Genomic DNA, 13,229 nt, shown 5'->3' with positions numbered 1-13,229 from the left:
ACATTGTTCTACTTGTATATTTTATGGAGCCCATCAATATTATTGCTTTACTGTGTGTGTGTGTATGTGTATACAGTGTGTGTGTGTGTGTGTATATACACACAGTGTGGGTGTACATACAGTGTGTATATATATATATAGTATGTGTGTGTATATATATATACAGTATATGTGCATGTACATATAGTGTATGTGTGTATATATGTATACACACAGTGTATGTATATGTACAGTATATATGTGTGTACGTGTGTGTGTGTGGTATGTATGTGTATGTATGTGTATATATATAGACTGGTGGAGCATATCTAATCCCAAAATTCAAAACCCAAAATGCTTCAAAATCTGAAACTATTTGAGCACAAACATGATATAATGACAGCTTTGCTTTCTGATGGATCAATGTACACAAGCTTTGTTTCATGCACAAAAGTATTAAAACTATTGTATGAAATTACCCTCAGGCTGTTTTTATAGGTGTACATTAAACATAAATGAATTTCATGTTTAGACTTGAGTGCCATCCTTAAGACATCTCATTGTGTATATGCAAACACTCCAATATCTGAAACAATCAGAAATCTGAAACACTTCTGCTCCTAAGCACTTTGAATAAGGGATGCTCAATCTGTACCTGCAGTTAATCATCACATATACACACACACACACACACATACATATGTACACACATATATATGATTATAACTTCAATTACTTATATATATGTATATGTAATTACTGCAATTATGTATACATATATGTAATGCAGAAATAAGAGTAATCTATGCTTTTCCAGCAAATGACTATTTTTTTCCATATGGGCATAGTATTTTTATATAAAATACTACAGTCATACCTCAGAGATATTGTGGGTTCACCTCTAGACTACCACAGTAAAGCAAATATTGCAATAAAGCCAGTCAAAGGATTTTTTTTGTTTTCCCAGTGCATATAAAAGTTACGCTTACACTGTACTGTAGATTATTAAGTATGAAATAGCATCATGTTTTTAAAAATTACTTACCTTGATCAAAAATATTTTATTGCTAGAAAATGCTAACATTCATCTGTGCCTTCAGCAAGTCATAATCTTTTTTCTGTCCGAGAGTCTTGCCTTGATGTTGGTGGCTACTGACTGATCACAGGGATGGTTGCTAACAGTTGGGGTGGCTGTGGCAATTTCTTAAAATAAGACAACAGTGAAGTTTGCCACATTGATTGACTCTTCATGAACTATTTCTCTGTAGCATGCAATGCTCTTTGATGACATTTTACACACAGTAGAGGTTTTTTGAGAATTGGAGTTGGTCCTTTCTAACTCTGCTGCAACCTTATTAAGTAAGTCTATGTGATAGTCCAAATTGCTTGTTGTCATCTTCATAATGTACATAGCATCTTCACGATGAGTAGATTTTATCTCAAGAAACCAGTTTCTTTGCTTATCCATAAGAAGCAACTACTCCATCTCCAAGTTCTATCATGTGATGGCTGCAATTCAGTTGCCTCTTCAGACTCCACTTTTAATTCTTTGTCTTCCTATTTTCACTATATCTGTAGTTACTTCCTCATCTAAAATTACAAACCCCTCTATGTCATCCATGATGGTTGAAATCAATTTCTTTTAAACTCTTGTTAATGTTGCTATTTGACCTCCTCCCATGAATCACTAATGTTCTTAATGGCATCTAGAATGCCATTCAAAACACTTCTTTGCAGAAGGTTTTCCATTTACTTTGTCCAGATCAACCAGATAAATCACTACTTATGACAGCCATTGACTTATGAAATATGTTTCTGAAATAGTAATACTTGAAAGTCAAAATTACTCCTTGATCCATGGGTTGTAGAATGGTTGTTGTGATAGCAGGCATAAAATCAGCATTAATCTCCTTGTACCTCTCCATCAGAGTTCTTGGGTCACTAGATGCATTGTCAATGAGCAGTAATATTTTTAAAGGAATTTTTTATTTTTTTTCTGAGCAGCAGGTTTAATAGTGTCATTAAAATATTCAGTAAGCCACTCTGTAAACCAGATTTATTGTTTGATTTATAGACTACATGAAGAGTAGATTTAGCATGTATTTTAAGGGCTGTAGGATTTTCAAAACAGTAAGTAAACATTGGCTTCAAATTGAACTCACGAGGCCCACTAGTGCCTAGCAAGAGATGCAGACTGTTCTTTGAAGATCTGAAGCCATGCATTGACTTCTCCTCTCTGACAGTCTTAAATGGAATATTTTTTCATCATAAGACTGTTTCATCAACAATTGAAATCTGTTGCTTAATATAGTCATCTTCGTCAGTGATATTAGCTAGATCTTCTGGATAACTTGCTGCAGTTTCTACACCAACACTTACTGCTTCACATTGCACTTTTATGTTATGGAAATGGCTTTTTCTCTTAAACCTCATCAACTAATCTGCTAGTTTTAAACTTTTCTTCTGCTGTGTCCTCACCTGTCTAAGCCTTTATAGAGCTGAAGAGAGTTAGGGCCTGGCTCTGGATTAAGCTTTAGCCTAAAGGAATGCTGTAGCTGGCTTCATCTTCTATCTAGAGCACTAAAACTTTCTCCATATCAGCAATAAGGCTTATTCACTTTCTTATCATTCATGTGTTCATTGGAGTAGCACTTTTAATTTTCTTCAAGACTATTTCCTTTGCATTCCAACTTGGCTGTTTGATGTGAGGCCTAGCTTTTGACCTGTCTTGGCTTTGACATGACTCCCTTACAAACTTAATCATTTCTAGCTTTGGATTTGGTGAGAAACATGTGACTCTTCCTTTCACTTGAACACTTAGAGGCCATTGTAGGATTTTTAACCCATTTGGCTTAATTTCAATATTGTTTTGTCTTCAGGAATAGGGAGGCCCAAGGAGAGGAAGAGATGGAAACAAACAGCTGGAGAGCAGTTAGAACACAAACAACTTTATTCATTTTGTTTTCATCTCAGAAGGGCATGGTTCGTGGGACCACAAGACAATTAAAATAGTAACATCAAAGATCACTAATCACAGATCAACATACAGATATAATAATAATGAAAAAGTTTGAAATACTGTGAGAATTATTAAAACATGGCATAGAGAAGCCAAATGAGCATATGCTATTGAAAAAAAGGTGCCAATAGACTTGCTTAATGCAAGGTTGCCGCAAACCTTCAATTTGTAAAAGAAGCAACATATGCAAGGTACAATAAAGGGAAGCACAATGAAATGAGTTATATGCTTATACATTAATATAATCTATTATATAATTATAAAACAATATATAATAAATATATTAATAGTGCAACTAAGGAATATATTAATATGTCATATATTAATGTGATGTGTTAATGAGCTATTAATAAAAAATGATATAATATTAAAATAGTATTTTATATGTACATATAGTGCCCATATATTTTAGAAAACATAGTCATTTACTGAAAAAAGCACATATTACTCTGGTTTCAAAATGTAATTTCATAATAAAGTGGGCAATAGACTTAGTTGATTATTTAAGTGCCCACTCTTAGTTAATAATGACCTGTACGGCAAAACTGTTACTTGAGTGAAGAATGGACCAATAATCTGATACGTGGTAAATATGATTTTTTCCACATAAAATTATAAAACGTGTATAGATTTGTGGCACTTTTAAAAATAATAAAACAATAATTTTTATATTCTGCCAGTAAAATCACAAGAATCTCTTCTTAGTAAACAAGGATAAGTTGTTCAGTTGCAAAAAAAATAAAAGCAATAGCTTTTATTTCTCCAGGTTTTCCTTATTATAAACATGCAAGTAAGGTTACAGTTGGAGAGAAATTTTCCTCTGTTTTGGGAAATTTCTTTCTGATCAAATAATCTACCTAAAATAGACAGGTTTCTGCAGATTTTTATGCAGTTTGCCAGATATTTTTTTCTATATAAATAATGTAATGTATCTGCTATGCGAGAGGGTTTCTGACAAGTCTACATTATTGGTGTTTTTCTTGTGGACAAATGATTTTTCTAAAGCCTGAGTGGATAATGGACTAGACTTTTAGATATAATAGTGTGGGCTTAATTTCATCTATATTGTTCAATCAATCAATTATGTGTAACAAGTATACACTTAGCTAGGTTCAGATTACATTGTGTGGTGGAGAAGATCATGTGATGGCTAAATGCCCTTGCAAAGAAAGACTTGCTGCTCTAGCAGCTGGGAGTACTTCAGCCCCTTCTCTAGCTGCCTCAGCTACACAGAGCTGCCACAGGTCCTGAATTGTAACACAGCTTCTCCCTTGGCCTCTAATAATCATGACTGAGGTTCTCCTTCCCTGAAGAATCATCCAGCCTGCAATCCAGAACTCTGAGAGGCTCAGAGGAGACAAGAATTCCATTGTGGAATACATACATGTTACACACACACACACACACACACACACACACACAGCATATTTACATATGCAAATATGTAAATATGTGGTTTAGGCAAGCTTTTTTCTTTTATTTAATATCATGTGAGCATTTTCTGAGATAAATAAGAAATCTAGGCAAATTTTGTGTTTTTAAAAATAATCACTTTGCATAGCTGTGCCAATATTTATTTAACTAATTTATATTATTTAGCAATAGCTTTTTATTCTTCAGGTTTTCCTTATTATAAATCAAGCAATACTAAATGTCTATAAATTTTTGTGTACAAGAGTTACTCTTTTACCTCTCCTATGACAATTCTGATTATTACAAATTTGAATTCATGAAAAGCAATTCAATATATTTTATTTATAGATACAATGGTTTCATTTTAAAATATAAATGGGTCCAATAAAATGTTTATGAATAACAAAAATCAGAGCCTAAATAAAATTCAATTTATTAGAATAGGTTTTTAAATTTTTGATGGGTGTTGAATTAATCATCAGTTTTTCATCCAGGTCTTTTATTTTGAGAAAATTACAAAATTTTATAAACCGGATCTCTCTTGTCTTCAATTATTTGTTCTCCATTAAAAAAAAATTACTGTGCCCCGGAAACTATAAAATTTTTAAGGTAAACTTTTTTTCAAAACTTTTGAGTTAATTCTGCCCTATTAAAAATTTTTATAACTTGTAATTGGATTCACTAGTTTTTATTACCATCTATAATACTTAAACAGTTTATAACAAGATTTAACGATGTTAATCTGCTTTCCAGGATAATCTGTAATGCCTCTGCTTGCTTGTTATCTAATATTTATTACATATATACATAAATGTGTATATATCTAATATTTATTAGATATATACATAAATATGTATATGTGTGTATATATATGTGTGTGTATATATATGTTTGTGTAAATATATATATACACACACACACACACACACTTTTTTGCCCCAGCCACCTCTAGCCAGATGACATATTATTGGTTGTAGTTATGATGTAATACTGTATTATTTGTTGCACCTAATTAGTTACTGATGGAAAAGTCCATATAACTTAAACACTTAAGTCCATGTTAAATACATGTGGATCATTAAGGAAAAGCTGCTTCCAACAAATTCAAAAAATACAAGTATACAAAGGAATTTCTGTACTCAAATATCCCTGTTTCTTTTTTAATATTTGTTATTCGTTTTCAGACTGGAACAATGTATGGAAATGTTTTGCCAAAAGCGTTATATGTTTTTGTTTCATTTAAAGAAAACGTACACTATCAATATTGAATTGTATCATCCACTAGTAAAACCAACTGCTTATGTGTTACTTTTTAAAAATTATTTTTCTAAAACATCTTACCCACCTCCTAGCCAATATTGTATTTAAGCTGGGATTTGTAGGCCAAGTATCGGGGGAAGGAGTCTCTGTCACTGATGAGCAACTAAAGATCAGTATGTCCAAGATTACCCAGAATCTCCAACATCTAACAGGTTTTTAGATTTTCCTTGGGAAATGTTTTCTATTTTTTTCTACTTCTCCTTGGGAAATAATACCTTCATAAAATTAGGGGAAAATATATCATCATTAAATATTATGTTAGCTGCAGGGTTTTTGTGTTATTCAATTCTATTTAATTACAAAAATGCTGTTTATAACCCATGGAATTGATTTCTAATTCACACATCAGTCATGACCCGCAGTTTGAAAAATGCTAGTACAAACAGAACCCAGAAGCTAAGATCTCACTTTTTAAATGTTTCGCAAAGGTATATAAAAAAAAGGAGAAAATATATGGAAAATAAAAATTGTTTATACTCGTATTTTTAGTAAATGTTTCTTTCTTCTTTATAAGTTTTGTAGCAAAAGAAACCAGTCAATTGTTCTCTGACTTTGGGGAAGAATATGCAGGCATTAGGTCAGAATTTCAGACATGCATGCCCTGGTGGTGGAAATAGGAGACTCCCGAGCACGTGGCCTGCCTGGGCTTTGGGCTTCCTTTCCTGGTGACATGCCAGCAGGAAGGAAGCTGCTGTCACTGAGGTGTGTGTGTTCCTTCACTGCATCCTGTTCTGGGATCATTCATGTGAATAACTGCAGTCTTCTTCAGGCATGATGAAGTCTTTCCTCTTGTTCTGTTGGTGTGCGCTGCTTGAGGGACTTGGAACTTTGTCTGCTAAGTTTGGGCCCTAGTCTTATATGGCTGAAACATCCTCTGTAGGCCTTGATTATTATTTTACTGAACTGCCACAAATTACATGTGGAACCCTGGCATGTTTGGGGTTCATAGAAATGAGGGACAACACATGAATACAGGGGCAAAGATAACAGTATTCTGCCCTATATTGTGAGTTTATATACATACATAAATGTATATGTATGTTTATATACATACATAAATGTATATGTGTGTTTATATAATACATAAATGTATATGTTTATATACCTACATAAATGTGTATGTTTATATACATACATCAATGTATATAAATGTTTATATACATACATCAATGTATATAAATGTTTATATACATACATCAATGTATATAAATGTTTATATACATACATCAATGTATATAAATGTTTATATACATACATCAATGTATATAAATGTTTATATACATACATCAATGTATATAAATGTTTATATACATACATCAATGTATATGTTTATATACATACATCAATGTATATGTTTATATACATACATCAATGTATATAAATGTTTATATAAACATATGTTAATATACATACCCATTTATGACACTTTGATTTATGAAGTAGGGTATGTTGCAAAATATGTCCTATATCTAATGTGATGGTTTTAGAGCCCCCACAAAGTGTAAAAGTCCTACCATGGGCTTTGTGAATTTTCTGGCAGCTGAGTTTGCCCAGGGATCAGCTAGGGAAAGGGAGAGATACTGGACCTCCAAGAGAGCTTCCCCCCATCCCCCCCTGCTCTTGCCTGGATGGAACCTAGGACTTTGTCTCTCCATGCCACATTTTATCTCCCTAACAGAAACAACAAAGTGTCCTTTTCCTTGGTTATACCCAGATGGATTGCAGGAAATCCATCAACGCTCATTTGAGGATAGACTGAATAATCATCCAAATGCAAGGTATAGTTCCATGTGCTGCTCTGCAGGAATGCTACCTTTCTTGTTATCTGTAACAAGAAATATCCTTGGGCCATGTCCTGAAATGAGTTACAGGAATGCTGCCGGCAACCAAACAGAGTAATAAACAATTTATCACTAGAATGAAAATTTACCTAGTTTGCTCTTTTATTACTAACAACTAGAAAGGCATAATGATGATACAGATGACAATAATCAGAACCAACATTTGAATAGTTACAAAATAACAACCATATATTGAGCTTTTGTTCTGTGCTCTGCTAGGAGCTTTGTCTCAGTATGTCTGTTACTGTAACACTGAGATGTATACGTCCTTTTGTATGATTTTCCTTTGACACATACATCAACAGCACAAGGTAATAGTAGTCCCATTTTCTTTGGAATAAAATGTAGTTTTGCACATGAGGTGGATAAGTAATTTTAAAAGTATTTTAAGAAACTTTATTTTTTAGAAAGCTTTTAATTCACAGAAGAAATAAGTGGAAAGTACAGAGAGTTACTGTATAATTCCTCTCCCTGCATGGCACAACCTCTCCTGCTTTCAATATCCTGCACCACAGCGGGACATTTATTATATTAGATGAACCTATCTTGACACATCATTATCACCCGAAGTCTGTAGTTTAGGATTCACTCTCAATATGGCACATTTGTTGGGTTTTCACAAATGAATAATGACATGTTATCTATCATTAAAGTATCATAAACAGTGGTTTTGCTGCCCTAGAAATCCTCTGTAGTCTGCCTATTTATTTGCTCATCCTAAGCCAACTGTAGGCAACCACCGATCTTTTTACTGTTTTCACAGTTTTGCCTTTTCCTGAATGTCATATAGTTGAAATTATACAGTATGTAGCCTTTTTAGATTGGCTTCTTTAACTTAATAATATGCATTTAAAGTGTCTTCATATATTTTTATGGGTTGATAGCTCATTTTTAAGCCAAGAATAATATTCCATTGTCTGGATGTACCACATTTTATTTATCCTTTCACCTAACAGAGGAACATCTTGGTTGTTTCTAAGTTTTCGCAATTATGAATAAAACTGCTATAAGCATCTGTGTGCAGTTTTTTGGGTAGGTACATGTTTTTAGTTCATTTAGGTAAATACAAAGAAGTGCAATGCTGGATCATATGAGTATGTTTAGTTTTGTAAGAAACAGCCAAACTGTCTTTCAAAGTGGCTATGCCACCTGTATTCCCATAAGTAATAAATGAAATTTTTGTTGTTCCAAATACTCACCAGCATTTGGTGTCAGTGTTTTGGATTTTCACCACTTTCATAGGTGTGCATTGATAATGCATTGTTTTAATTTGCAATTTCCTAATGACGTATGATGTTGAACATCTTTTCATATGGTTACTGCTATCTATATATCTTCTTTGGTGAGGAGTTCAAGTCTTTTGCCCATTTTTAAATTGGATTGTTTGTTTTCTTACTGTCAAGTTTTAAGAATTCTCTGTATATGTTTTGGATAACAGCCCTTTCCCAGATGTATCTTTTGAAAATATTTTCCTCCCATCTGTGGCTTGTTTTTCTCATTGTCTTTTACAGAGCAGAAGTTTTTCATTTTATAAAATTCCAATCTTGCCAGAAGTGGTGGCTCACCCCTGTAATCCCAGCACTTTGTGAGGCCAAGGCGGGTGGATCATCTGAGGTCAGGAGTTCGAGATCAGCCTGTCCAACACGGCAAAACCCTGCCTCTACTAAAAATACAAAAATTAGCTGGGCGTGGTGGTGCATGCCTGTAATTCCAGCTACTTGGGGAGCTGAAGCAGGAGAATTGCTTGAACCCAGGAGGTGGAGGTTGCAGTGAGCCGAGATTGTGTCACTACACTCCAGCCTGGGTGATGGCGCATGACTCTGTCTTCAAAAAAAAAAAAAAAAAAATCCAACTTAGATTTTTTTTTTTTTTCCATGGATCATGGCTTTGCTAGCTATATCTAAAAAGTTATCACCAAACTTAAAGTCATGTAGACTTTCTTCTCTGAGCTGCAAGTTTTTGGTAGATGGTGTTTATCAAATTGAGGAAGTTTCCCTCTATTTCAAGGTTGCTGGAAGGTTTTATTATGCATGAATATTGGAGTTGTCAAATGCTTTTTCTGCGTCTATTCCTATGATCATATGATTTTCCTATTTTAGTCTGTTGATATGGTGAATTTCGTTGATTGGTTTTCGGATGTTGAACCTTGAATCCAGACTTGTGTATCTATAATGTCTCACTTTTGTAACGCATTATTCTCCATTTTGTTGGATTTTATTTGCTAATTTTTTAATTAGAATATTAACATGTGTTTATAAGAGATACTGGTTTGTAATTTGTGTTTTCTTCTAATGTCTTTATCTGGTTTTGGTATTATGACAATTTTTCCTTCATGGTAAGAGTTAAAAATGTTTCTTTCTGCTTCTAATTTCTAGAATATCTTGCATATAATTCATGTAATTTTGTCCTGAAATCTTTATTAGAATTCATCAGTGAAACCATATAGGCCTAATTTGTTCTGGTAGGTTATTAATTATTAACTGAACTTATATAGTAAATATAGGCTTATATACATTATCAATTTATCCTTAGGTGAGTTTTGATATTTGTGTATTTTAAGGAATTAGGTCCATTTCATCTAAGTTATCAAATTTGCAGGCATAGAGTTGTTTATCATATATCTTTATTATCCTCTTAATGAACATGAAATCTGATGACCCTTACTTCACTTCTCATACTGTGAACTTGTGGTTCTTTTTTTTTTCCTTTTTTTTTTTTTTTTCTTGTTTAGCCTTCCTAGATGTTTATCAATCAGTGTTATTTTCAAAAAACAAGATACTGGTTTTGTTTATTTTTTCTATTGTTTTAATGTTTACAATTGTATTGATTTCTCCTTTAACTGTTATTATTTCTTTTATTCTTTGTGCTTTAGGCTTAATTTTCTTTTACCATATTCCACAAATTTTGCTATGTTGCACTTTCATTGTTATCTAGTTCAAAATATTTTTAAATTTCTCTTGAGATTTCTTTGATCCATGTGTTATTTTAAAGAGTTTTCTAAAAGTTTCTGAATATTCAAGGATTATCCAGGTATTTTTCATCATTAATTTCTAGTTTAATCCAACTGTGAGCTGCAAAATACTGTGTATGATGTCTATTATTTTAAATTTGCTTAGGTGTGTTTTATGGCCCAGAATACAGTCCATCCTGGTGAATGACCTAAGTGAACTTGAAAAGCTTATGTTGAATGGAATATTCTATAAACATAAGTTAGATAAAGTGCATTGGTAGTGCTGTTCAGCTCAGCTATATCTTTACTGATTTTTTGGCTGCTTAATATATCAAGTACTGACAGAGATATGTTGAAGTCCCCCATTATAATTTTGGATATGCCTATTTTTCTCTGCAGGTCTACCAGCTTTCGCCTCCTGTATGTTGATCTGTTGAAGTACCTACATTTTTAGGATTGCTGTGTCTTCTAGGAGAATAGTCCTTTATCATCACTAATAGTCTCATTTAATCTTTGATAATTTCCCTTTTTTCTGAATTTTGATTTATGCGAAACTATTTATTTTTAAATTAGTGATAGCATGGTATATGTTTATCTATCTTCTTCCTTTCAACTTATCTAAGTATTTGTGATTAAAGAGAATTTGTTAATCGTAGAAAACATCTAGTTGATTACTTTTTAGTAATCCATTTTGACAGTATTTGTCATTTAATTACTGTATTCAGATGGTTAATATTTATATTTTTATTTTTTACAATTCAATGACTTTTTTTAATGTTTCAATAGCTTTAGGGGTACAATTAGTTTTTTGTCACATGGATGAATTGTATAGTGGTGAAGTATGGGATTTTAGTGCACCCATCTCCTGGGTAGTGCATATCGTACCCAGTTTCTTGTCTTTCACCCCTTTCCTACCCTCCTCCTTTCTGAGTCTCCAATGTCCACTATACCACCCTGTCTTTGTGTACCCATAGCTTAGCTCCCACTTACAAGTGAGAGCATGTGATTCTTGGTTTTCCATTCCTTAGTTACTTCACTAAGAATAATCGCCTCCAGTTCTAGCCAGGTTCCTGCAAACACATTATTTCATTCTTTATTATAGCTGAGTATTATTCCATGGTGTGTATATGTGTGTGTATATATTTTTTTCATGGGTTGATGAATACAGGTTGATTCGTTATTTTTTCAACTGTGAATTGTGCTGTGATAAACATATACATGCAGGTGTCTTTCTGATATGATGATTTATTTTCCTTTGGATAGATATTCAGTAGTGGGATCGCTTGATTGAATGGTAAATCTTTTAGTTCTTTGAGAAATCTCCATATTTTTTCCATAGAGGTTGTACTAATTTACATCCCTTCCAGCAGTTTATAAGCATTGTCATTTCACCACCTCTGTGCCATCTTTTTTTTTTTTTTTTTTGACATTTTAACAATGGCCATTCTAGCTGGGGCAAGTGGGGATATCATTTTGGTTTTAATTTGCACATCCCTGATGATAATAATGTTGAGCATTTTTTCATGTTTTTTGACCATTTGTATATCTTCTTTTGAAAAAAATCTATTCATGTTATTTGCCCACTTTTTAATGGGATCATTTGTTTTTATCTTGCCTATTTGTTTGAGTTACTTGTAGATCCTAGATATTAGTTCATCATTGGATGCATAGTTGGCAAATATTTTCCTCATTCTGTAGGTTATCAGTTTACTCTGATGATTATTTCTTTTGCTGTGCAAAATACTTTTAGTTTAATTAAGTCCCACTTATTTTATTTTTAGTTTTGTTGCATTTGCTTTCGTGATCTTTGTCATAAATTCTTTGCCTAGGCCAATGTCCAGAATAGATTTTCCTAGGTTTTCCTCTAGAAATTTTATAGTTTCAGATCTTATATTGAAATCTTTAATTAATCTTGAGTTCATTTTTGTATATGGTGAGGCATAGGAATCCAGTTTTATTCTTCAACATGTGGCCATCCAATTTTCCTAGCACCATTTATGAATAGGGAGTCCTTTCTCTAATTTGTATTAATTGCTTGCTTTGTCAAAAATCAGTTGGTTGTAAGAATTTAGCTTTATTTCTGGGTTCTCTATTCTGTTTCATTGGTCTATGTATCTACTTTTATACAAATGCTTGCTATTTTAATGACTATAGCTTTATAGTATAACTTGAAGTTGGGTAATGTGTTGCCTCCAGATTCTTTTTGCTTAGGATTGGTTTGGATATTCTAGACTTTTTTTGTTTTATATGAATTTTGCAATAGTTATTTTCCAATTCTGTGAAAAATGTTGTTGGTTGTTTGATAGAAAATGCATTGAATCTATAGATTGCTTTGGGCAGGATGGTCATTTTCATATTGTTCTTCCAATCAATGAACATGAAATGTATTTCCATTTGTGTCATCTCTGATTTCTTTCACCAGTGTTTTGTAGTTCTCATTGTAGATATATTTATTTCACTTCCTTAGTTAAGTGTATTCCCAAGTATTTTTTTTGTAGCTCTTGTAAAGGAGATTAAGTTCTTTATTTTATTCTCAGTTTGAATTGTTGTTGTATAGCAGTGCTATTAACTTACGTACATTGATTTTGTAACCTGTGAGTTTATTGAATTTATCAAATCTAGGAGTCTTTTGGAGGAGTGTTTAGCATTTTCTAGGTATGAGATCATATCATCAGCAAACAGAGATAGCTTGACTTCCTTTTTTCCA

The sequence above is a fragment of the Symphalangus syndactylus genome, chromosome 14, assembly GCF_028878055.3.
Source record: "Symphalangus syndactylus isolate Jambi chromosome 14, NHGRI_mSymSyn1-v2.1_pri, whole genome shotgun sequence".
Taxonomy (NCBI): Eukaryota; Metazoa; Chordata; class Mammalia; order Primates; family Hylobatidae; genus Symphalangus; species Symphalangus syndactylus.
Note: the sequence above shows the minus strand (reverse complement) of the source record.